Source organism: Rhinolophus sinicus, chromosome 13, assembly GCF_057876585.1.
Source record: "Rhinolophus sinicus isolate RSI-liver-muscle chromosome 13, RSI-T2T, whole genome shotgun sequence".
In the NCBI taxonomy this organism is placed as follows: domain Eukaryota; kingdom Metazoa; phylum Chordata; class Mammalia; order Chiroptera; family Rhinolophidae; genus Rhinolophus; species Rhinolophus sinicus.
In genome coordinates, this window is record NC_142513.1 from 53,815,245 (window position 1) to 53,841,919 (window position 26,675).

The 26,675-nt window shown below is 40.0% G+C and overlaps 1 protein-coding gene across 2 annotated transcripts in view; it reads right to left on the reverse strand.

The window, feature by feature from the left end:
* Positions 1 to 26,675, reverse strand: part of LOC109444957 (uncharacterized) — a 665,687-nt gene that overhangs the window by 305,928 nt on the left and 333,084 nt on the right. For both annotated transcript variants that reach the window (XM_019726756.3, XM_088789330.1), the window contains exon 5: positions 19,215 to 19,306. The gene's annotated coding sequence lies outside the window, so the exon portion shown is untranslated. The remainder of the gene's footprint in view (positions 1 to 19,214; positions 19,307 to 26,675) is intronic.

Genomic DNA, 26,675 nt, shown 5'->3' on the forward strand with positions numbered 1-26,675 from the left:
TCTATAAATCCCATTGTGTGTTCACCACCCAGAGTCAGTTCTCCTTCCATCACCATATATTTGATCCCCCTTACCCTCATCTCGCACTCCCCACCCCCCTTGGCTTTCTTATTTCTAAAGCAGAAGTAATCAGAGTATCTGTCTCACAGGGAAACTATATCTAAGTTTTGAACAGTAGTTTATAGTGAGTTTGCGATAAATATTAGCTTCCACTATTTTTCAGGACAACGTGTTTGGCTAGGTCATATACCCTATTTTAGACACTCATGGCCCCTTGTACTTCTTCATAACGCCTGCATCGGTTAGAATTTTTCACTTTCCTGTGTGCTCATGTGATGAATGTGTGTCTCCCTTGCTTGATTTGAGCTCCACGAGGGCAGGTGCCGGGCTCACTTTTTCTTAGTGTTTCATCCTCAGAAGCCAGTCCGGTGCCCACAGATAGAAAGAAGATGCTCAGTATTTACTGAGGAAGTGATACTGAAATTTCAAACACAGCTTTCAATTACCAAAGGGTTCTGAATCAGAATGACCAGAAAATGGATCTAGACACATCACAGCGCCTTTTGGAAAGATGTGGTAAAGGTAGGGTCTGTAATCACCAAAGTGGCATTTCCACAGACCAAAGCCAAGTGCGAAAGAATTAAGGACCAGAATCCGGCACAAGAATTCTCTGTTGGTTAATAAATTCATCTCGCTCTCTTTGACTGTTCTGAGGATGATATACGCTTTTAGGCTTTTTAGTTCAAGCAACGACCTCTCCGGAGCAACAACAAAAAGCTGATGTGAAGTCCCTTTGTAGCACCTCAAATACTTATATCTGGTAAAAACTGCTGACAGAAAGACTTGCAACGGAAAATCAAAACAACAACATGGACGACAACCGAAACCCTCCCGGATTCTCCTCCTACTTTTCCGCCCCTGTGCTTTGCACACAGCTGAACCTTTGCTGTCCTTTTAACAATAATATCTTAAACTTTTATAGTGCCTCATAGCTAAGCATCTCTAGACATTTTACAATAGCATTAAAATGAAAGCCAGTTCTCTCAGAATTGCCACAGGGTCCACACTAAAAGCCAGCAGTTTGTGACTTTATCCTGAAAACAAGGGGAGCCTGGGGGGCCGAGGGAACAGAGGACAATCCTTTCCCTGCATCCCGGATTGGAGCTCGCCCTTCGCCTCGTGATGGTGGAAGGCAGCAGAGGAAATGAGTATTCCCAGCCGCGGAAGACCTGGGACCTGTGGATTTGTGGGGAACAGAGCAGAGGCCAAACATCAGCGCTCAGCCTTCTCATGGCCCACATCCCTCAGCCTTCGCTTTCTAAATTTTTTGTTTTGTTTTTGAAAAAACAACACATTCATGGTAGAATGCTATTTGTAAGTGCAATCAAATATTTACACGACAGAAAACGAATTTCCTTACTTAAGCAATCTCAAAATTTGTGCTTGCAAATGTGAGAATAATTTTCCCTTGGAAATCTAGGTTTGCTTCATGTAATGACTGGACATATATGTATATTATATGTTATATATTTTAAATAAATTTTATATAACTATATTTTATATACAGTCATACTATATAGTCATTCTCTCTCTCTCTCTCTCTCTCTCTCTCTCTATATATATATATATATATATATATATATCTATATCTATATATATATATATATCTATATATATATCTATATATATATCTTCCCACTCTTCATAACATTGTTAAAAAAAGGTTAGGCTAGGATTCATTGGGTCATAACCCAGTTCCCCCCCCCCCCTCATTACAATGATCTAATGGATAAAGCATAAGATTCAAAGCCACACTACATTAGCAAAGTGAAGAGAGAACTAAAGGCAATTATCTCAGTAATTAAGGGGACCGGCTGAACCTTTTTTGGCAGAGATGTCTAAATAAGTTGAGGAAAATGTGGGCTAGGGGAGGCAGGAACCCTTGCTTTTTCTGAGCAAAAGACTCATTTGGCTAATTCACTTTGGTGAGCGCACCAGAGTCACCAATTTTGAGGTTTCCCTCTTAGTCACACTGAGGGAGAGGCTTTTGGTCACTAATATTTGATTGTTTAGGCAAGTCTCTCTCCGAGCAGCTGTAGAAGAGGGTGGAGAATAAACTCATTTAACAACCCCTGGTTTTCTGGAACACACCAGCGCATTCCATGAAGGTTTGCCATCTGGAATAATGAAGCTTACCTTCCCGGGGGAAGGGGGGGATTCTGCAGCCAATCCCTGTGCTGGGCGTTTTAGCAGCACTGTCTGTGCAACAGGGGTACGCGCTGCAGCATCTCTGCCCTAGGAAATGATCCAGTGGGATTTCTGAAATCCTGTTTATGATGCCTCTTCTGCCACGCCCCTCGAGCTGACAGTGCCCTGCCCCGGGTGATGCCACACTTGCAGAGGGCAGGCCCCGGGCACAAGTGTTTTCTTTGCCTCCCCTTTGACTGCCGAGTTCAAGTTTACCTGTAGCTGCCTTTAAAAACGATAAATGTGTTCTAATTTTAGAGCATCACAGCAATAATTGTTTTTATTTCAGCGGTGAGGAAAAGTGAAGGAAAAACAGCTTGGGACTTAATAATCACCTTAGCCCGCAGCCTTCCACTTTATTCATGAGATTTTTTATCTTCCCTCTCCCTCTTCGCACCCTTGGCGTCTTCTTTAAGGCACAGCCTTAAATTACCTTGGCAAAGGTTATATGTTTATTTACAAAGAGCTGGCTATGAACGGGCCTCGCAAAGCGAGAAGGGTGGCTTCTGGCAATAAACATCTTCCGCTCTCTTAACCACCGAGGCCAACGGAATACGGCGATGCTTCGTATTTCAGACATAATATACTTTATGGCTTCATTAACCACCTGACCCGTATTGTGTGCAAATTTCATGAAAGTACGATGCGCATTTATTCCCCAAGGTAGGCTTTTTCTTCTTATAGGGAAAGTGTAATAATTATCCTTCAAGCTAAGAGTTTTCATTTTCGTACAATGAATGAGGAAGTCAGTCCCATATATGCAATGCATTTACGTTGTACGCGCCTATGCACTAATTTTAAATGCGGTCATGTCAGGAAGCTCAACCTGCCCCAGCTCAGAGAGGCAGTTAAGTGAAACTAAAACAAAACAAAAAGAGCAGCAATGGCAAAATAAAACGACAATCTGACATGACAAGCTGGCTCACAAAACAGATTTTTATTACGGCCTCAACTATCTGGCCATTTAAAAAAACTGGACATATATTTTTTAAATCCAAGATTTCCAGATAAATACTTGAGTTTATTTAGCTAAAGTAAGGGGGAAAATAGATACGGTTCTGATTAGTTTTATCATTATAAATAGCCATTATGTGGAAAATTTGTTGTGTGTGGGGGGGGAAATGGGAAAATTTGAAAGTTATGGTCTGCGTTTTATGTGAATAAATAAAATATATGGGAAAATGGGCGTCCTGATAAGTGCTTTTGCCCTCTGTTCTGACCATCCATAATTACTTCTGTGGGAAGCACACTTTCCCAACTGGACGGTCTACTTGGGTTTCTCCCCAAGTTCTCAAATGTGGAAGGTTCTCTAGAACTGGTCAGCCCGTCCTTCCAGGTCACCCTGTCTCCTGACAACCATGATCACGTGATAACATATTATTAGATTGGTGCAAATGTAATAGCGGTTTAAAAGGTTAAAAACAACTGTAAAAACCTCAATTATGTTTGCACCAACCTCATAACTGGTACTTTTTGGATGTGTACGTTTGCACATCTTATTTCCCCAGTTATGCTGACAAGCTTTGGGAAAGCTGAAAAGGAATCTTTAAAAGGGGATATGCTTTTAGCATTTAGCTCTGACCTACCTCTTCTATAGTAGGTTCTCACTAAAATTGTTTGTTGAATCGACTGATATTAAAGCCAATAATGATTATCAAGCGCTCAGTGCAGTGTCTGGCACTTAGGGTGTGTTCAATAAGTGGAAGCAATTTGGTCAGGTAGTTAATGAAGCAGAGGAAAGAGAAATACTTCAGGACCTCGTCTAACACACGTACATGAGACTTTGAACGTGAAGCACTGTTTGTCCTCTTCAAATAAAATGATCACTACATCTTTCTCGTGCATTCACTTTTCCCTATCAAAAACAGAGGACTTCTTTACCTGGTGGAAGCCTCAGCTATCCACCTGGTTCTCTCTAGATATCTCTGAGGACAGATCACACGGTTTCCAGATCGCTGTCGAGAAACCTGTCACTTCTGCACCCTCCCACCGCTGTGCGCAGGGCTGCAGCTTCTCAGTGGGAGCTTCTGCATCCTGACGCCTCCCAGATGCTGCGAGAGGCCCCGTCTGAGGATTCTTTCTGAGACTTTTATGGCTCACACTCTCACTTAGTGGGGTTCTGTTTAACGACACCTGCCCAATCATTGCAGTAAAAAAAAAGAATCGTTAGAATATTTCAACTTATGTTGGGATGTGTCAAATGCTTATTTGTGCAATGCCTAAAACTAAATGCTACACTGATGGGTTTTACTCCTTTATTTCTATGTAGGTGGCTATTTTTCCCTCTTAACTCTCAATTCATGGTAGAGAAGTCTCCAGTGGGCATGGTCATCGTGACTTGAGGATAATTACCACAAATGGGAAAATTTCCAGAAAGTTGTAATGGGCCAGGTCTGCACAAGACACCTGGAAACTCAGTTGCCTTAGAACTTAAGGTGATATAACAGATAAATCATGCCTCTGTTTATTTCATTTTTAAAAAATAAATGGAGACAAGTTTGCTTTTGAAAATTTCAGTGTGCTTTCCTCCTGCTTGCTCTATACTCTTTATCTAACAGATTGTTCTTAGGTTATATCTGAGGTATTAATAAAACCCCCTCATGAAATCTTTGCTTTAGAGAAACAGAAAATAATTTTTAAGGCTGGAAAAATGGGAAAACCCCATTTCCCAGTGAATTATAGGCTTTTAAATGGCATGGAAGAGCATATCTAGCAACCCAGTGCTAACTAGTCCCCAAGGTGGGGAGCGAATTGTGCCACAAAGCTCATTAAAGGGATTGAAACTTCCAAGGAGTGAGCAATTCCAGGAAGGGAAAAGCAGAGAAAGATTGCCAGGAACCAAAGATTGAAAAGACGTCACGAGGGAAAAAGAGATTTCCTCTTGGTACTACTCATCAGTTTACATTTGGGTTGTGCAGGTTGCACACTGAGCAAATTTAAAGGTCATTATTCCTGTGAGTCTATGTGACTCCTACCGCCAGAAGTTTGCAGTGCACAACTCTGAACCTCCCTTCACGTTATTTCCTGCTCTGAAGATGGTAATCGTGAGGATACCCAGAAGACTACGGGAGTGCTTGGAACACAGCAAGGGCTTCCAGGTCTTTCTCTTCGTGCACTGCTTATGTGATAGAAGCAAAGTGAGTCCCTGGCAAGGCCTGTGAACTGGGGAGGCTGGGCAGCTCAGACTTCTCAAGCCTTCTGGGAGCAGAAAGGCCGGAGAACTTGCTTAGTGTTGTCAAACTTCTCCCGCGTTTCAGTGGCTTCAGACAATATGATTTCCTTCTTGATCACGGAAATTCCAAGCGGGCATTTCTCCAGGGAGGTGTCCTCCGAAAAGCAAGCCAGAGGCCCAGGTTCTTTCTTCTTGGGGCCCTAGATCTTTAGCGTGTGGCTGCCATGGTTGCTGCAGAGGGAGCACAGCCCGAGGATCGTTCTGAGCCTGGCACTGGCTCCGGTCACCCTGCTGATGTCCCTTCAGTGTAACCACCGTCATACGTCCATGCCCAACTTCCAGCGTAGAGTAGCTGTGCATCCAGGGGGAAGTGGAACGTGTCTCTTCCATAACTTTATCAGAAGGATCTGGATTTTACCTTTGGATGTTGGGAGGAGACTGTATCAACTTCATCCCAGGCTGGATCTCCTGGGTTCAGAAATTGAATTGTATTTATAAAGCAGTCTTTGCTTCTCCTCAAATGACTAGAAAAATAGTTGTAAGAGGAGGAGAGATCTCACATATACAGATGTACACACACACACACATATACACACACGTGCACACACGGTTTACACCTAAAAGTGTTAATTAAATAATTTAAATCATAGTATTTGGATCTATTTTTGAGTATTTACTCCTGTACATCGTTTAGAATTTGTGACTCTACTTCTTTGATGGAAGAGGATCATGTATTTCCAAGAATTTTGACAAATACCAGTTTGTTCTTCCATCAGACTGAAAAAGAAAGAATGTCATTTTACTGTTTTATCTGATTCCTGATCCAATTAGAATTTACAGAAACTGTTCAATGGAGTCTCTCTCTCTCTCTCTCTCCTGCCGTTTACTCTTTTAAAACCACCTCAACTGCCTTCTCCGCATTTGCAAATTTTTATTTTTCACCTTTTGTTTAGTTTTGTTTATTAATAACTATACAATTTAAAATTCTGTCCTGTCTCATTGTGCTCATCACATTAAACTTAATACCCTGAGAATATACAGAGCTTTACAGAAATGTAACAGACACCTCTATGGTCACCCACACTTCATTTATGTTTTCTTTCTGAAATGCTAGCAAAGAAATCCCTAGGAGGCAGTAAATCCGGTATATTTAGCCAGAAGGCCTTTTAACCTTCTCTCTTCTCTCTTCTCTCTTCTCTCTTCTCTCTTCTCTCTTCCCTTCCCTTCCCTCTTTTCTTTTCATTTTCTTCTCTTTTCCTTCCCTCCCCTCCCCTCCCTTCCTTCTCTCTTGCTCTTTTGCTCTTAGTATCTTGTGAAGTTAGATTTCCTGCTCATGGGCTAATGTTTTGTTTTCCTTTACCACTTAAGCTTCAGACTGACCAGCATGTACACCATTCTTTGTCCAGCCACATCACGCCACCACTTGCGGTTTTTAGCAGGCATTGTGCCCACTGTATTGCCCGGTTTTTCTGTATGGTGACATGTTTCCTCTCTGCTTGTCTTGCACACTATTTCATCCAGTGTCGGCTTTGAACACTTTATTTCAATTCCACATTTTCCTCTTATCCTTTTCAGAAACTATTAATACATTTGATAAAAGTTGGAGAACTTGTCATTCTGCTCCCAGTTTAAATCCTTTCTACACACCTTGGAAAGCCTTACACCTTATAGCACTGAAATCTGTTACACATTTAATTATATGTGGTGTTTGCTGTCATTTCTGTAACTCATCAAGCAACAGATCTTTGGACAGACACAGAATCCCCTGTTACAACGTGGCTTCAATGGGAAAATCAGATTCCCTTTGCATCATTATGAATTACAATGCCTTTTGCAGGAATGAAATTCATGGTAAACCCAGGACTGCTTGTAAACTTAGAGAGCTGCGCCTTCCTTTTCAGCGTGAAGGTGAAAGCACGGGGCCTGTTTCTTGGGGAATAACTACCGATGCCTACCATGGGAAGGTCTTCTGTCACGCGGGCCACTGGCCACTGAAGAGACACTGCTGGAAAAACTGCATTCTTCCTTGCCTTGCCTCTTTGTGGTCTGACCCTGGACTGGCCTATCGGAAAGGTGTTTTATCAACAGCATAGACCAACACCACGTGTTCTGGCTGTAGTAATAGCCTGCAACTGTCGGCCAGGCACAAGCTGAGCATGAACCATCTGGGGACTGTCAAGTTCTAGAATAACTCTGTGAACATAGATCTGAAAGCCATGGCCTTTTGGAAAGACGCGGCCCATCCTTCATTTCTATTCTGTAAGTATTCACGTGACCAGCTCCAGTCTGAAGTTATAGTACTCTACTTCCTCTGGGGTACAGTCAGTTAAGTATATTTAACTCTTCCTACCAAGATATGCTAACATTCAAGGATCTAACAGCCAATAAGATGGTGTCTGCTCCAGACTAGCTCATATACCTAAATGGGACTTATTAAAGGGGAGAAAGCGAAAATTACCTCACTTATAACAAAATATGAGTTTTACTTACAATAAAGTGAAAAAATGGAGTAAGAAATGACATGTCAAGTGTAACTCAGAAAGTTCTCTAAAAACCTGGATACACTGCAGATATCCTCTGGATGCACAAAACGGACCCCACCTTCATCATCCAGTATCTCTAGGGTTACTCAAAGAAAAATTCAGCCTGTAGGGTGGAGAAACACTTTCCCCACTATCGTGGTGGATTCTGAAAACGTATCCAGTGGGTAGAAATGACTTAGCTGTGTAAGTTGGCCATAGCTCTGTGAATTCTCGCGAGGCTGGGGAGTGGCCACAGGCTGCTCTGAGTCTAACTGCAAGGAGAAGTTAGCACAGCTGATGGACATCTGGTTTCCAAACCCACATATGTACATAGCTAGGCCAGAGTTGAACATGGGCAATCCCTCCCTACATCCCTTTTTAACCTAAAGAGTGTTCGTGCAGTTCTTTTTACAGCCCAATTTTACACAACTTAAAAAAATACACTTTCTTTGAACTTCAGGGTCCATTTCCATTCAACCGTCTAACATCAATCCTCTCCTTATACTCAGTCTCCAAGGGCTCTTTCATCAGTGGATGTCACATTTTGGACCTGGCGCTGTGTCTCACTCATTTGTGGGTTTCACATGGTAGTTGTTGAATGAGTGGGTCGGAGAATGAATGGGTGAATTAATTTATCAGCACCAAGTTTCCATGTTCTCATCTCTGCAAAAATCTATCAGCTCCCCATTTCTCTAATACATTTGTGGCCCCTCAAAGCTTCCTAGCTAGTTATTTTTCATTCAAAGACACAGGCAGGCCATCTAGTCATGGAAAACAGATTCCGCAAAATCTCTCCTCTTTGCCAAAATCTCAAGGAGGGCAAATAAGAGGAAAAGAAGAACTTAAATATGGTAATAGAACTCTTTGTGTATGCCCTTGTTTGGCCTGGCATAGACTTGGTTGATTTCCTTCTCCTCCTGAGTGGATAGACACATAAAGAAGCACATTTGAGGGTTTTTTTTTTTTTTTTTTTTTTTTTTGGTATGGATGAGTAACATCTGTTTTAACCTGAATGGTTCAGTGTGTTTCTTAAGAATTATGTTTACAGAATTAATTTGGTTATAAATCGGAGAACAAATTTAGGGTACAAATTTAACTTGGTTTTTCCCTAAGGCAAGCTAATTCATAAAATCTGAAATATTGTTTTGGCCATGAAGTAATGTTTCCTCTAACTTAATAAGTAAATGGCAGAAGAAAATATAATAAAGCTCAAATCCCCAGCAGCTAAAAAGTTAACACCTTAGTGGTAAAGAGCCAAAATAAGAAAGAACTGACTGTTGCCAGCAGGCAAAAAGGTCCCAAACCTGTTAAACCTCTTTCTTAAACCTGCAACACTTTTCTTTCAAGTTATTCAACCTTTCACCCAATAGGTCCCTTTCTCTGACCCCTGAACTATAGTTATTTGTTTAGCATTGTGGTAATAGAGTTTGGAAATCTGAAAAACATTAAGTTAAATGCAAGGGTGTTGAGAAGGTGAAATTCTTCAAGTGAGCTGAAGAAATTCTATCTGGAAGATTTAAACATTTTTTTCCTCTTAGGAGTAAGGGATAAGAAAAATATTGTGAGTTTTGGGAAACTTTACCAAAGTATTTTTTTTTTTTAAGTAAAGGAAAAGAAAGAATGTTATTGATGACAGGTATGTGAGAAGAATGAAGACTAGTATGCTCTTGTTAGCGAATTATTTTTTAAATGATGACAAAAGTAAAAATTTAATTGGTTAATCAAAATTTTAGTTGAGGTTGGATACACTGCCAATAACACCAAATCTGAAAAATATCATTTATTTATTCATGTGATTGTAATTTCCAATCTGCAAGATTACACATGAGGAAGGCATAAGATTCCTACAAAAGTTTTTCTTTCTTTGCTGTGCTTCGTTTGATGAATTTATTTCGATATTCCTTCAAATGCAGTAAGGAGAGGAAAATGAGGACCTCATAGTGTAACTCCTTTGATACAATTTGAAAAGGATGTGAGACTTGTGTGCATGTTTAATTGAAAAATATTTCAATTTATAATATTTAAAGAATGTGCTGACTACTCCCAAATATCATGATCAAAAAGTACAAAATGAGTCTTTTTGCAGAATCTCAGTATCCTTTTCTGTACAATAATTATAATCACGCAAATATCGCCCTTTCATTCACATTTTTAGCTTTATGTATCTGTGGCTAAAGGGTTCTTTTGCCAAAGGTTCTGGTGCTTAGAGTTTTCTGGAGTAATCTGGAATTTAATGTGTGGATGAAAAGAGGAGATCCTAAATTTTTAGTTGGGCAATGGGGACTACTAGCAACAGGGTTAAACTTGACTTGTATGTTACAATCTTGAGTGAAAGTAATAAAGGAAAATATCATAACACCTCTAGTAACATCAGCTTAGAACTGGTTTTCTGGAATAACTTGAGATACCAAAAAGAACTGGTTTTCTGGAATAACTTGAGATACCAAAAAGTATTTCTGATATCTATCTATCTACCCACCCATCTACTTATCTACCTATCTGTCCACCTACCTACCTACCTACCTACCTACCTACCTACCTACCTACCTACCTTCCTTTTCATAGCTTTACTTTGTGCCTACATTATGCAGTCAATTCAGTTATTTATTCACTCAACAAATATGTATTGAGCATATGTTTTATGACTTGTACTATACAAAGCACTGGGAATAAAGATGAAAACACAAATCTCCGCGGATTTTGGATTAAGGCATCGAACACCTTGGTTAAATGCAAAATCAGACAGATAAAACATTAAGCACTCTGAATAATTCTGGATCTATGTGGTTTAGTGGCAATAACACTGGACCTGACGTCAGTCTATCTGGGTTTTAGGCCTATGTTCTAGTCCCAGTATTGCCACTAAATATCCTGTGAAATACCGAGGATGGGTCACTTCACTTCCCTACCCCCCACCCTCCACCCGACTCATTAACTCTGCGTCCATAAAGTTGCAGCTTAGAAGGACCCCCGAGAACATAAAGACATCCTGGCACTCCCTGGCACTGTGATGTTCTCCCTTGCATTCCCACTATGTCATCTGTAAGCCTCCAATACAGTATTTAGCATATTGGTTAGATATTTGTTTAGGTAACGTTTTCTCCCTTGTTCATCTCCACAGTCCAACATAATGCCTGGAATGTAGTATGTACTAGTAAATATCTGAATAAACAAATGAAAGTAACAATAATAGAAAGGAATTGTGAAAACCGAAATGATAAATCTGGCAGCAAGCATAATCTCACTTAAAGAATATGTATTCCATATTTTAGATGTTTTATTATGTAATAGAAATATCCTGTGTCGGTGGCTTTAGTACGGAGGGCAGCCTTCACCCGCCACATGGTTGGAAAACACATCACAACAGAAGAACTATTAGAGTATGCTGTACAAATGGTTGGAGAACACGTCAGAACAGAAGAAGTAATGTATGCCCACCCACCCAGCCACCAACAGAATACTGAAGAACAAACGTTTCCTTTCCCGGTCCCCACGCTACAGTTGATTTATTGACATATTACATCTGTTGCCTTCAGGACAACAAATAATCTGAAACTTGTTTGATCATCTGAATAAAACTCCCAGATCATTATGTCCACTGACATTAAACATCTAGGTCTTTCCAGATATTGATTACATTGCTGTTTCTACACACATAATTAGCTTAACTGTTTTTATAAATCCCTCCAGTGAGCTTGGTCAAACAACCAGGTAAGTCATCTAAGAAATTAATTTGTCTGATGTGCTTTATATATTGTGTGCCTAATAAATACTGTGTTTCCCCGAAAATAAGACCTAGCTGGACAATCAGTTCTAATGAGTCTTTTGGAGCAAAAGTTAATATAAGACCCGGTTTATATTATATTTATTATATTATATTATATTACCCGGTCTTCTATTATAGTAAAATAAGACCGGGTCTTATATTAATTTTTGCTCTAAAAGATGCACTAGAGCTGATTGTCCGGGTAAGTCTTAGTTTCAGGGAAACAGGGTATTTGGTGAGTTAGTATTTTTACTGAGTTAATGAATTTGAAGAAACTAGTAAGTCTCTGAATATTACAAATTTCATGAGAAAGAGTGACAGGGTTATCAACGGGCTACATAGATGATCTTCAAAGAACAATATCCTCGCAGAAGCATGCGGCACATGGTCATGGGCTGAACAAAAGCGCGTGTCAATTTAACAACCCATCAATGCAGATATTAATAAAAAATATAACAGTGGAATCGATCAACACTTTTGAGGTGTATGCCTTCTCTCGGAAGATACTGTTTTCAAGTTTTCATTTGTTTTATGAGCTTCTTTTCGAGTTGGATTCTATAGGCCTGATACAGTAGCAAAACAGATATTTATTTTCTTGAGCTCCCTACCACCTTCACGTGTTAACGTTTTCAAAAAGCAGGCGATGCTATATATTCTGATGCTGCCAGTCACCACATCTGTACAAGGAAGCTTCTCAATATATCATTTTGACTGACTGCAAAGTTTTAATGCATTTCTGGTGAAGAAAAATATATACACAGGCACCGCGTTAGAGTGACTATTGAAAAAACTTTACTGACCAAGTTAATTTCTCACGCTTTTTGTTCAAATCAATTAGGACACAGCATCAAAGAGATTGATGTGTTTGTTGTGTTAGGATGATATTCAAGAAATGAAAATTTAAACATTACCATGTTACTTTAGTAAAAGGCATGCATGACTCTATTTATAGATTTATTGAGGGTGAATTAAGGGCAAGTGTAGTTTTTCTTTCTTAGATGAAAAAAAAAAAAAGGTCATCCTACGCTTTAAAGGACCATCTGTCTATCCCCCTTTCCTCATGGGGTTTTAAAAATGTAGTACCAAGGAATTTCATTGATCCTATTTTGCATCCCCAAGGATTTGCTTCTCTATGTCCTTTCCCAAGTATCTGCCATTTCCCATGAAGCTATATCTAACTTTTAAGTACATAATGTCCCTTTCTTGCTTAATCCACCATAAGCCTAGAACTATTCTTAGCTGTAATTATGTTTTCTTCTGATGACGGATGTTATATTTTCTGCCATAAATCAGCATCATTACAGAAGATGACCAAGATTATATCAACAGGTTCTACAGCTTACTGATCTTGAAGTTAGTTTTCAGTTATGATTTTCAAGTGTTCAATTCTAGTCCCAGATGGAATTACAACCTCTCCACTAGTACCTCCTAGTTCCCTTATCTCGTAATATTTTCACCCTCATTTCAGTTTCACAGGTATACATGTCGTCTCAGAGATCCCCTTTGTTCCCTACATTTTTCTCGCAGCCCCACTATTTACTTTGTCATTGATTTCTATCAATAACACCTTGGTCACTTGTTTGCATTTGTCATATGCTTGGCTCAGGTTCGGATCTGCATGATTGCTCTACTGTTCAGGCTAATCTCTTAATTGAATCCCCAAATCCCCCCTTTCTTTAAGCAGTTTGCCACAAAGCTACTGAAAATACAGCTCAGAAAGTCTCTTTTTTCGGGGCACGATTGGAGAAAACGTTTGGACGCCTGACATATGTACACATTAACGACCATGTTCCTAACTCTTGGGAAGTTTGATGCCATTGCCTGCCTCAGCGGTACGTGTCCCTTTCCCTGCCCCTCACTCAGACCCAGGTCCTGTCATTGAACCTGAAGTGACAATCTAACCAACTGTGTTCAGTACGCCGGGTCCCATAGCTGTTAATGCCAGTGCTGCAGAGAGGGTTTCCTGTTCCCTAAGGGCCGCCCACTAAAGGGTCTCACTTGTGGGTGGGATTTCCATGACCCGGGAAAATTTCTTTTTTTTAAGATTTTTATTAAAATATAGCTAACATACAATATTACATTAGTTTCAGGTATACACCATAGTTATTCAACATTTATATACCTGAAGAAGTGATCACCAAGATAATGGAAACGCTTTTCACTGGCAAGTATTCTCTCATTAATTTCTTCTTCTAAATAACAACTCACTTCAGATTTGCTCAAAAGAGCAGATCAAAGGAAGTGTGTGAACTTTGACCAGGGTGTGAAGCAAAAGAAGGAAAGGCAGTGACAAAGTAAAACTCATTTTCCAAAGTGATTTTGTCAGGGCTGAAGACTTGTGAAAAGAAAATCTTGCCCATCCTTTTTTTGCCTCTTATTTTCATTAAAGTCTGCGGCAGCCTGATAAGAAACTAACCAAAAATCAAAACAGGATAACATTTTCTTTTACTGCTTCCTATGAATATAGGAAAATCTACTGGGATTAAGCAAAGTGAGGTGGGTAATTTAATCAGAACACGTAACAATATATAAGTCTGATTGGTTAAGAATGCATGGAGAAATACATTAGCCTCCTACTTACAATGAGTGTATAATAATAACAATATTTAAAAATGGTATTAAAAATGGTATCAGTCTCTTCATTGTGGATTGACAAAATTATTTTTCATAATAGCAACTATAAAGGGAAGTTCTAATTTTGAATAAGTACTTCCTTTTGAGCAAATGTGATTTTAAAAAGCATAACAAATGAGATTTCTGTTCTGTGTTTGTAAGAGATATTGGTCAGTAGTTTTCCTATGCTGTGATGTCTTTATCTGGCTTTACTATTAGGATAATAGCAATTGCCTAATGAGGGTAATTCTGACATCGTAGTATGAGGTGAGAAGTGATCCCTCTGCTTCTATTTTCTACAAGGAATCATGGAGAATTTGTGTTATTAACTTTTTAAATATTTAGTAGAACTCACTAGTAAAACTGTCTGACTCCAGTGCCTTTTTCTAAGAAGGCTATTAATTATTGACTGAATTTTAAAAACAGAGATAGGGGATATTCAGGTTATTTTTATGTATTTCTTCTTGTGTGTTTTAACAGTTTGCATCTTTCAAGGAATCAGTCCATTTCACCTAGGTTACAAAATTTATGGGGATAAATTTTCTCATTATTTTCCTTTTTCTTTTAATGCCATAGAATCAGTAGTAATGACCCCTCTTTCTTTTATTCTTGGGTAGTCTGGCTAGAGGTTTTTCATTTTTATTGTGATTTTCAAAGAAACATTTTTTTCTCTATTGTTTTCCTGTTTTCAATTCCATTGATTTGTGTTCTAATTTTTACTCCTTTCCTACTGCTTGCTTAAATTGCTCTTTTTTTGTCTAGGTTTCTAAAATGGAGGCTTAGGTTATTGATTGTAGACATTCCTCCTTTTTTAAAGTATACATCTAATACTATAAATCTACCACTATGCCCTGCTTTCACTATATTCTACAAATTTTGTTATAAGGAAAGAACAAGAAAGAGAAGAGAAGTAAGCAAGCAAGCAAGAGAATATCTATGGTACATTATTTCTAAGCAAAGATGGAAATACAATTCCTATTTATTTTGTATCTTAAAGAAAACAATTTAATATGAGAAATTTGAAGTTAGCAGAGGCTAATACGAGGACATTTTAAAAAAGCGTTGATAAAGAAAAATTCAACCAGATGTTTTTCTAGACTCACATTATGTTGGGTGGCATAACTTACTCCACAGTTACTCTTTGAATTTACTGAAATGGTAAAAGAGAATCACCATGCTTAAGCCTTTGAAGACCTGTAAGCTGGTGGGCTCCACACTGAGAAATCAGGCTCTAGTCCAAGCCGTGCTGTTCTCCTCGAGCTCCTGTTAGGATTCATCTTAGGGTTCCTTCCTTTCTGGAGCCTAAGCAGTCAGCTGGCTCAGCCCTGCCTCTAGTATTTGGTCCTCAATGGTGTTTCCAACCCCTATTCCTCCGGGAGGGCTGCTGAAGACTTCCTCCACGGCCGCAGGTAAAGTACAGTCACCCCTCAATATCCACAGAGCATTGATCCAGGACCCCTACATCCTCCCCTACACCCAAATGCTCAAGTCCCTTGTATAAAATGGTACAGTATCTGCATATGACCTACGTGTGCGTAGAGGTGACAGCAGGGCACGTGTACACATCACTTTGTTAGTGTGGTTTCAGCGTTGTGCTCAATGAGGGGCAAACTCAAGTTTTGCGTTTCAGAATTTTCTGGGATATTTTTCCCCCCAAATATTTTGGACCTGCAGTTTGTTGAATCCACGGAGGCAAAACCCGCAGATATGGAGGGTCAACTCTATATGCTGCTTACAAATGAAAGATGAAGGCTAGAAATTTATAGGAAGAAAGGGCGGTGAAAATGAAATATATTGGAGGTATTTCAGCCACATATCCCAGCTTCCAGCCCCATCTTTCCCTCCTGAGCCTACTAACACGGGATCTTCTTAAAGAACACACATATACAGTTTCTTTTTAAAAAATTAGATCATTTATACTTTTCTAAATGATAAGCAGGAAAAATCTGGGTTGGTCAACAAAGTCCTCTTGACCAAACTTTCACTGCAGTGTGGAAAAACACACACACATTCTCGTTTTCTACCGTGTTGTGAAAAGCGACTCTGATAAATTGGAATCTGGGCGGGGATGTGTGTGTGTGTGTGTGTGTGTGTGTGTGTGTGTGTGTGTGTGTCTGTGTGTGTTGAATAGTCTCTCTCTCTCTCTCTCTGTCTCTCAGACAGTCTCTCATTGCACAGTCCTGAAGTCTGGTATCAGTTTCTCGTTCTTTCCCTCTTATTTATTCCACCCCAGTCAGTGAGGTCTTTCTGTCCCTCCCCCGTCCCTTCTTTCTGTGGTTCCTGGAAAGGAGCGTGAGTTTTCAAAGTGTCAGAACAGTGTAAATGCTGATGTATAGGCCACAGTTGTTCCTCTCCAAGGGCCTTCAGAGCCCACCCCCCTCCCCGTTCCCTTCAAGTTGGGAGTGATTCATCAGCTGGCCTTTAGCAAGAAAAGAGGCAGGCCCGAGGTCTCGGGCCTTTGACCTGGGTGAAGAGAAAGGTCGCTCTGTGCACCACTGTGCAAGCTCCAGAGCAGGCGGCACAGGCATAGAAACCCAAGGCAGGGGCGCCTGGCGGAGCCGAGGGGGATGGTGGGAAAGAATGGGAATTTAGAAAAGTTAAGAGTATATTTCTAAGGGACTCAGTGGATCAGCTGACAGCTGGGGTCAGGGGTCATATTTATGCTTGATTCCCTGAGCATGTTACAGTAACATCTGCTTGTTAAGGGTCTTTAGGGAGCAGGCGTGGGGACCAAACGCTTCTGACCTCCTTCCACAAAAGGGGACAGACTAAGAGATTAGGGGGTCCTATTAATGTTTGTGTAAGACTTAACGATCCCCATCTTCTGGGCAGGACTGGGCAGCTTCACCCCAATTCTTTTTATCATCTTGCTAAATATTTAAATAAGCCCCATGGCTGCTCGTGGGACAGCATTTGAAACTGCAGGAAAAAATGTTAACTTTCAAGAGGGGGAATTTTGGTGAAAATACAGAATGGGAAAGGTTAGGAAAGGAAAAAAAAAAAAACCCAGCAAATGCTTCGCATGCTAGAAGCGAATCATTTCACAGAATCGTCTCCTCTTCTGACATCATAAATAGACTAATAATAATAAAAAAGTTGTAATTGTGCTCTATTACTTTCTGCAATAAACTTCCTAACAGGAGCTACGATTTGGTCATTCAGTTACCAGGAAATTATAACTACGCATGGCATTGGCCTCAGAGATCTGTGTCCTAGAACTCACACTTAAGGGGAGGTTGGAGACTGAACATTGATTCCACTTCTTCATTAACCTTTCTGGTTTTGAGTTTTAGTTATTCCTTTTCCACCAATTTCCCTTAAAAAAGAATCCTAGTTTTTTTTTCTTCTGTCACCAAAGACTTAGAGCTTTTATACGGTAGTATCTCCACCTCCAATTTCTCTGGTCAAATTCATCAATCAATGGACGTATAAAGTGATTTTGGGAAAATGGTTTGAAGGAAGAAGAAAATGCACTAAGCTGCTAATTTTTTTTTCTTCATTTTCTAAAACGGAGTACTTGCTGTGTCTGCTGGCTTCTAACGTGCACATTTTGCATTGGTTACAATTATCCAGGCTTTGGTGTTCCCATTTCCCATTAGTTTTGCTTAGAAGTTTCTGGAAGGAGTCATCTGGGTTTTGTAAAAAAATCCCGGTGCCACCTCAGGCACAAACATACGCATGTAACATAGGCAGGAGCACACATGCTTCATGCAGAGTGATGCCTCAACTGCTTACACGACACTTTGTTTTAGGCTAACAGTTTCAGTAGGAGACTGAAATGTGTGCATGTGGGAGGGTGGGTGATAGAGGATATTATCTATAGTTAGAAACCGAGTTAAAATAAGAGAGCGTGTGATATCATGGAAGGCAGCCTCCTTTGGGTTCCACGTCTGCAGTGAAGCTCACCCAGGCAACCTCCCATGAAAAGTGTATGAAAACAACATGTTTGCTATTTATGGAGAATCTCCTTGGGGAAACCAGCTCGCGGGAGAAGAGTAGATCGTTCTGAGGCAAAGTGGATGTGAGCACATGGGCCTCTTCAAAGGTAAGGGCTTGGGTGGTGTGTGTGTGTGTGAGTGTGTGTGTGTGTGTGTAGTTGGTGATGGGATGGGTGATGGGAGCTGTTCAAAACCACTTTGTGATTATAAATAATAAAAAATTTCAATCGGAAGTGCGTTCTGCCAAACTTGACAATAAACCTCCTAGAAAGGCATTCAGATTTTCTTAATCAGGGTCAGACCCACAAGCATAAGGCCAACGAGTTCAGTGGGAAAAACGACTCTTCTTCCCAGTTTTTTTTTCCTTTCCTTTTCTCTCTCATTTGGAAGGGACCCCCTCATAAACATGCAGGGCAATTTTCCAGTACATTAACCCAGGAGGGATCCTCTCTCTGTCAGCTCCAGAGACAGCAAAGTTGAGAAGCAGGGCGAGGGGAAGATGGATGGGCCTGGGATAGAAGAGAGGGCAGTTTTTCCACTGTCCGGCCCTGTACACCTCGGACAAAGGCTTCATTGACTGCAATGCTTGACATCAGCCTCATAAACTAGTCGTCAGGCACAAAAGGTCTGACACTTGAAAGTACCAGTCCCTGCCTTCTTTCTATTGCAGCTGTGCAGGGGGGTGGGCCCAACAGTGGTGTCCCTTTGTCAGCCCACAGGACAAGAGGTGAAGATAAATAGTGTTGACTTTAATGTAGTCACATAATTTTGCTATTTCCCCAAAGACAACACTTCCTTCCAGGTGTCACATCATGGCCCCAGGAGATATAAGTGTCTTCCCTTTGGCTAGGGAGCAGCGGGAGAGTCGGTTGGAGGATGGCCGTGAGGGTGCAAGGGGACATGTGGCTGCAGGGAAGGGTTGTGGACAAGGGACAAGTCCTGTCGGGGAGCTGTACCTTGTCCTCTATGGGGAGGTGGTGTGGTTTTCACGCATTCCATCTTGGTCACAGTGGTTTCTTTCATTTTCTTGAGATTCTTGGAAATGGTCCTAGAGGGGAAAAATGGATGCAGGAAGCAAGACTGTAAACTATGTACAATGATATGATTTAAAAGATTTTTTAAAACGGCCTCGGTATCTTTCTGATTATCACAAAGCCAGACATTAAAATGGTTTCCTGGGAACATAAGACTTGAAAAGAAGCACTTAGGTAGAATGCAAGAATTCAAGAATGCTAGCTGTTGAAAGCAGGAATGTGTCAGCTGTGTGGTCTGTCACATTCGGTTGCTGTTATCATGCGTTTTCATCTGACTGGGCATCAATGGAGGCAAACCTTTTTATTATTTCTTTTTCGTTAGGGAAGAACAAATTTGAAATGCAGATCATAGAACCCATTTGGACTTGATGACTGCAGGCCAAATTCAATTGGCTGGAGAGGCTCACCTTGCTGAATGCCATCCTAAATCTGTGGCTCTGTCGTTTCACCCTCTAAAGAGCCTCATTGGAAGATCACGTCTGAGCCATCCCGTGACAAGTATCTATCTCTAGTCAGACCTCTCTGTCTTCAGAATGGATTCCAAGAGACTCAGAGCATTCAAGTTCTAAAGAGCATTTTATGTGCAGAGAGAGAAAAGTGCAGTAGCTCAAATACCTACAGGTCCCGGGAGTCCAAGCTGAAGAAAAGTTAGAGTTGAGACATGAATATCAGAGGAAAGTTCCATTTAAACACCAACAGTGGAACTCAGATCCATCACACATGATCTGATTTTCAACATTTGGCTGTGCTGTCCTTCCCTTTCCCCCCATCAACTCTCCAAGTTTCGAGCTTCCTTCTACTTAGGATACCTCTTTGCTTCATTCGAGCATATACTTTAGAAATTACTCATCCAAGTTATTTCAAAAATGTTATTCTCTCTGACTCTGCTGCAATCTCGTTTTCGAGAACATTGCTTGAGGCTAGGGTTTAGAGATATCTCCACTGATGGGGAAAATATTTGAATGCTTTTCTTCTTTCTCTCTTGCTCCCTATGTTCTAACAGTGAGCTGCATTGTAAGTAATTGTGGGGTGGGTGGGGGGGAATAAGACAATGTTTAAGGAAACGACTGAACATTGAAGAATATACTCCCAGTTTAAGGTACTGATGGTATCACATCTAGAAAGGTCAGTTGATTTGCTGTGTATATTTGACCAAGCATTTCCTCCACGCTATATTTAGGCCGTGTCGTGGAATTGGAATTGATATGTCTTTGGAGTTTTCTTAGCTCTACTTGAGGACACAGAGTTTTGTAAACACACCATTAAAAGCTGACTTTCCAGGCAGAGACTTCCGCGTATGGATGCCCTCCTGGGATTCAGTGACTGGCCTGGCTTTCCTAGTCTGAATCCGAGTTTAAAAATTCTTTTAAATAAACATTTGAGTTCTGGCTTGTCGAAGGTCTTACTCTGTGATGAAACTCTATTTTTATTTGCATGCTATGTACCTTTCTTCTAGGGCAACTGCATATTTCCATCCATTTGTGTTTATGCCAATAGAGGCCGAGGGTCACACTGGCTCTGGTGTGTGGGCTGTGCCGGCAAGGCCCTCCTTTTTTCCTCACTCAGTCTGTCTCGAGAGCTAGACTACTGCTGCAGATCAAAAGGAGTGTTTTGTTTGGCGGTGCAAAGGCTGAAGAGCTCCCTCTGTGCAAAGCACAGCGCAGACCCCAGGTGCTGGGTCCTTGTGGAACCAAGGCCATGGGAACATGACCAGAAACAGAATGGCTGTGTCGGTGTTGTCCCTCTTCTCATTGCTCTTGGCACCAAGAAACTTCTGGTGAGGGGCTGTGATTATGGATGCACCGTGATGACAAGTTTAGGAGGACATGGCACACGACCAAGTGGTTTCTATTCTCTAGCTTTGTTACCCCCACAGTGACTCAACTGCACCTAATAACTTAGTAAACATGTACGACTTGATAACCTGCGAACCTCAAACTTGTCACATCTCAAACTCGATTCCTGGTTTTCCTTAGGACAAGGGGCTCTGCTCGCTGTTTTGTTTTCCCATTTGTATTGTTACCATTGCTTTTGTTGCCCCAACTCCAAAAGCTTAGCCACACCTCGGAACATTCCCTTCCCTTTCTCTGTCGCTCTCTGTGCTAACAGTGGTCTAGTCCTACTGAATCTTTCTGGCTTCCATGTTCTGGTTCTGTGCTCTATTTCTGTCACCCATTTAGTTGGCCACTCAGATCTTCATGCCGAAACGATGACGACAGCCCCCTAAGTAAGTTCCCTTTTTCATCGCTCACCTAATATCCTTCTCTGTGCTGGCTACCTCTTTTGCTAAAGCTCCCATGACTTGTGCCTCCACTTTGTTCTTCTACCCAGAATGGGACACGTTTCACGCCCGCATACACTCAAACTCACATTCCTCACAAGCCGCCTCGATGCCTCTCTACTCTCCCTCTGGATACTAACAGCACCATCACCAATTACTACACACTTCATTATTCTCATTGGAGAGGACACATAAAGCACTCAATGCAGTCTTCTGGAAGCTGCTAGAATTATGAACAAGACTGCATGAAGTGTATTAAATCTGGTCAGGAAGTTCGATATAGAGGTGGGCAGTAATACTAATAACATGGACACTAGCTATTATTGATTGAGTGCCTCGTATGTGCCAGGAAATATTCTGAGCATTCTATTGTCATTGACTCATTCAATGCTGACAATAACGCTATGAGACGGCTACTCACTACCCCATTTCACAGATTGAAAATGGAGGGGCAAACAGGCTCATTTCAATGAAGGTGTTTTAATAGTGTGCCAACGAGTTCTAAGAGAGATGAGCTCCATCCAGTCGAGACGGGGCTGTGAAAGAGCTTTAAAAGGAAGAAGAAAGTGATTTGGTATTTTCCATTTAATTAATTAGAAAGGCTGTATCTTTTGGTCTTACATTGTTATATTTCTATGAGTTTCTGCTTGTACTTCTAACTGGATGATAGGCTCCTTGGAGATGGATATTAATTCCTTTTGTCTCCTCTCCAACATCTAACCCAGTGTTTTTCAGGCAGCAGGTATATGTTGACTGAAAATTAATTACCTTTTGTTGTCTTGAGCACAGAGGTGCTGCATCTCAGTTTTGTTTTGGTTTATTTTTTCCACTCTGTCCAGATATGTGTGTTGTTAGGCTTCCACTTTGATTGTTAGGAAACAGATTACGTAGGATGTATTCTATGTCTATACCAATGTAATTACAACAATAATCATTTTTGAAACTTTAATTTACTATGAAATACTTTTGAACCTGTTTTTCCCCCATTTATCCTAATCGCAAGTGTTTGCCAAGAAAGAACAGATTTACAGTAGAACAAATTAGGACTGGCACACGCGAGCTGAGGTGAGTTGCTACAGGTTTTCACAGAACCAGTGTTTTTCTACAGGGTTTCTTGTCCCGGTAGCGTGTCCATTCTAATGTATCAGCGACTTCCTCACAGGGTTGTTGAGAAGATTAAACGGAGTAAAAAAAAAAATAAAGCAATTAGAACAGAGCCTGGCACAAGGCCATTTTATGTGTTAAATATCACCACTGTCATCATCATCGTCATCATCACGAGTCCAGACATCTCTAAATGTCACTGGACACCAGTGACCAAAATGATGACCGTGGTTCCAGTACTAAGATCAGTTGTGTGGTCTGAGTAGAGGATATAAAATATTAGGCTCAGTTCATCTTCCCAGAGCGAAGACTTTTGCATTTCATTAATGCGCAACCGGAAATCATCACTTGTCATGTATCATATGTGACACTCTTCGGGGAGGGTCCTGGGGATAGTATCTGTGACTCCCTCCACATGCCTTCACCTCCAATTTGGACTTTGGACTTTAACTACTCAGCATCTTTGATCCAAAAGTGGATTCTATTTATATGCCATTCAATAAATATATTTATTTTTTAATTAATTTTAGAGTTTACTAGCAAGTAATAGCTCTGAAATGGCTGAACTAAAACTGAATTGATGGTTGACCAGCACCTTTTCTTTCACCAATTATCTCTCCTTTAAATTAAATGCAACTAAAACTGTGCAAAAAAAAAAAAAAAAAAAGTTATTTGTGATTTAATTGAAAACCAAAGTTAAGGTAAAACATATTTTGCTTGTGATTCATTTTGCCTTTTCAAGGGCAAATGACACACATTTAAATAAAGAGAACTGATAATCTGAATAACAACTATTGAGGCACTCTTGTCCAGAAAGCTGTATGTTCAGAAATAACTAATTTGACTTTATTTTTTTTTAATTCTCCCGAAGTAAAAATAATGTAAAGAGTTTTGAGTGTAGACTCTATTATCAAGGACACTGTTCCTTTCAGTTTGATTTTCCTGAAATTCCATTGTTTATCGTAAAATGGTTTGTGTATCATAAAAAATAAAAGAATGTTCTAAAATGTATGAATGAGCTCCTGAGCTGCTAACACTGATTTGCTCATTTTTACATTTGATCAACTTTAATATGATGTAGTACAGATTTATCCAATGTATAATCTGCATTGAAAAGATATGTCCAAATAGCTAGTTAACTGAGAAAAAAAGGAAAAAAATTATGTATACCAGATTTTCTTGCTTTCCTTTCCACAGATCCTCTACCTCCATTTTCAAGCTAGTTTAAAGATTCCTGAGCACACCCTGAAGTTTACAAAGAAGGAAATTTAAAATCCGTGTAAGATGCAACATGGGTTTTCCTTTTCCATCACTTACTGCACATTTCTAATTAAAAATCAGAAAAAAGTACAAGAACTGTAAGCTCAGAACAAAGTTTAAAATTATGAAGTACATTTTATGTTTTAATTCACTGTCCTTAACTTTTCTCATATTGATGTTAACTGAGGTTTGGGAATAAGGAAGCATTCCTTTAGTACTTTCTTAAACAGAAGTGCCATTGAAACATAACGGAATATTTAAGTGGTTGTCTGATTGTAGGCTATTTTCTCTTTAAAAATGGTATTTTTAAAAATGCATAAAGGGAGTTATAAAGTTATCCTATAAATTAATTGATACAATGAACTGATTGGTTATTTCTAGTTCCAGTCACGTGTGATCAAGTCTTTTATGGCAGCACAGAGAAATCATAAACAAACTAGAACAGTCTCAGAAAAACACAAATTCAATAGGAGGTTTGAAAATGGATTAGAGTACCTAATGTACTTTATGTGTTTAGAGTACAAATGTGTTTCTTTTTGGGGTTTTAATATATATACATTTCTGATTATTTGATAATTTATACGCATTCACTACAGAAACTTTAGGAATGGGAAAGACTGTTAAACAGGATTACTTTCTTGCGATATAACCACTCAAGGGTAACCTTGGTTAGCATTATACTTTAATTCCTCATAGATGGTACCTAGAGGTGACATGCAAAATATTTAACAATCAGTTCTGCACAAACATTGACCAATGGGAAATATTAGTGTATGTAAAATTTGGGTGAATCATTATGTTTTGCTGAATATAATCTCTGTTGTGTATATACAAATGTATGTCCATAAATCACATTAGTGATAACGCCGAAATATACAGTATACAGTCTTATATATTTATACACTTTGAATACCATCATTGCAACGCTGATGTTTGGACTATTCCAACTATTGTTTATCCCTGATTAATCTGTGAAAAAATAGAATAGCCATGAGGAAAATTAGAAATGTAAATTTGATTGTTGGGAGAGGATGGAGTTTCAAACTACTTAACAAACACCTTCGTAGCACCTGCTTGTTAGCAATGACTATGTGAAGTATAAATTGTTCTTAGCAAGACCACAGAGAAGCTGAAGGAAAAACTTCGGCAAGACAGTATTTTCTTATCACTAATAGGGTTAAACATGACATTTTAAATAATCCGCATTGCTTTTCAAGCTGTTTTTTTCCATGCTTTATCAATTCTTTTTTTTTTTTTTTTTTTTTTTTTTAGCACCATTCCCTAGCAGGTAGCCCTAAGAAGTAAATATTTATGTCATTAAAATTGCATTTAACTGTCCAACTTCATTGTTTGAAAGCAAACTGAATATCCCTAAGATGAATCAAACAAACTTTTCCTTTAAGAAGCAAAATTGTAATCTGGGTACATTGTGACTGTGTCCGTACTAAATGACAGGGGAGGTTTTACAGATTCTCAGTGAGAAATTCAGTTCACCTTGAAGCTCACTATTAAGACATCCTCCCCCAAACGAGTCATCATTAACTTGTAAATCCACGAGGGAGTCCTGAAGTACTTTCGAGACTTTAGGGGAAAGAACTGGAGCTCCATCTTTCTGCTTCTAATACCAAAGAGTCAGTCGTGGGAAATCAGGAAGGATTCACACAAGATTTATAGGGGCTTAGGCCAAGAATTGCCTCTGATACTGGGGCAACCAGGGTGCTTGCCTGATTCTGAAGGACGATTTGCTTGTTACCACACAACTACCTACACTGCTTGGTGACCGCAAAAGTACACTTACCAGAACAGTCATTGAGATGTGAAAGCCTAATAGAGAACCAACTGAAAATTAGATTTTAACATAAACAGGCCCTCCATTGCACATGGTAACAGATCACAGTGTGCCCTACGGAATGGCCTTGCCTCTCAGGTGATGTGAAAGGTGCTAGGAGAGCATCCACTTTTCCATTTATCCACACCCCAACATGTCCTGTATCAGGGAATTCACTCCATCAGAGAAGAGCGATTTCTACCCTCATTTATGTTTGAAACAGGAAAACAACGTAACAGCTGCATGCTGCATTGAATAAGGAAGATACACATGCATTTAAATCACTTATATCTTACTTTTTTATGATGCAATTGTGAATTATGTTCTTTTGCATCTGTAATTAGAGGGCAGAACAGATGGCGAAGGCTTCGTGTAAAGTGATGTGTCCATTAAAATAACCTAGGCTGCCAAACGATTGTTCACGATAACAGGGCGTTCACTCACCATGGCAGGCACTTTGCGTACTGAAATATGTTGTAAAGGCCCCTGGACTATACATGACGCTTATTATTTTTAAGGGCTTTCCAATAAAAGGGTTCACTGTAGCACAGCTAGCTTTGTACCTCATTTATCTTCCGAGCATATGTTTTACTATATTGTTCTAATTAAAAAGTGACCTTGTGTGTAATGATCAGAATTCAGTGTTGAAAATGAGTCAGATAGGAGCTGGGGATATGAGAAGACAGTCCAAGCCATACGGAACTGGGCAGTGAGGAAAGGGTGGCGACGGTGGCTTTTGGGGGAGACCATCTTTTCCCACAGAGTGAAAAGAGTTCAGAAGAGTCCATTCGTCTCTGGGACACATTAGCCTCTCACTGCACACTATTTGGAGAAGGTTTATGAGGAGAAAAACAAAAACAATGGAAACAAAAGGGGCAAAAATGTCATCAAATTTGGTTCAAAGATGCTC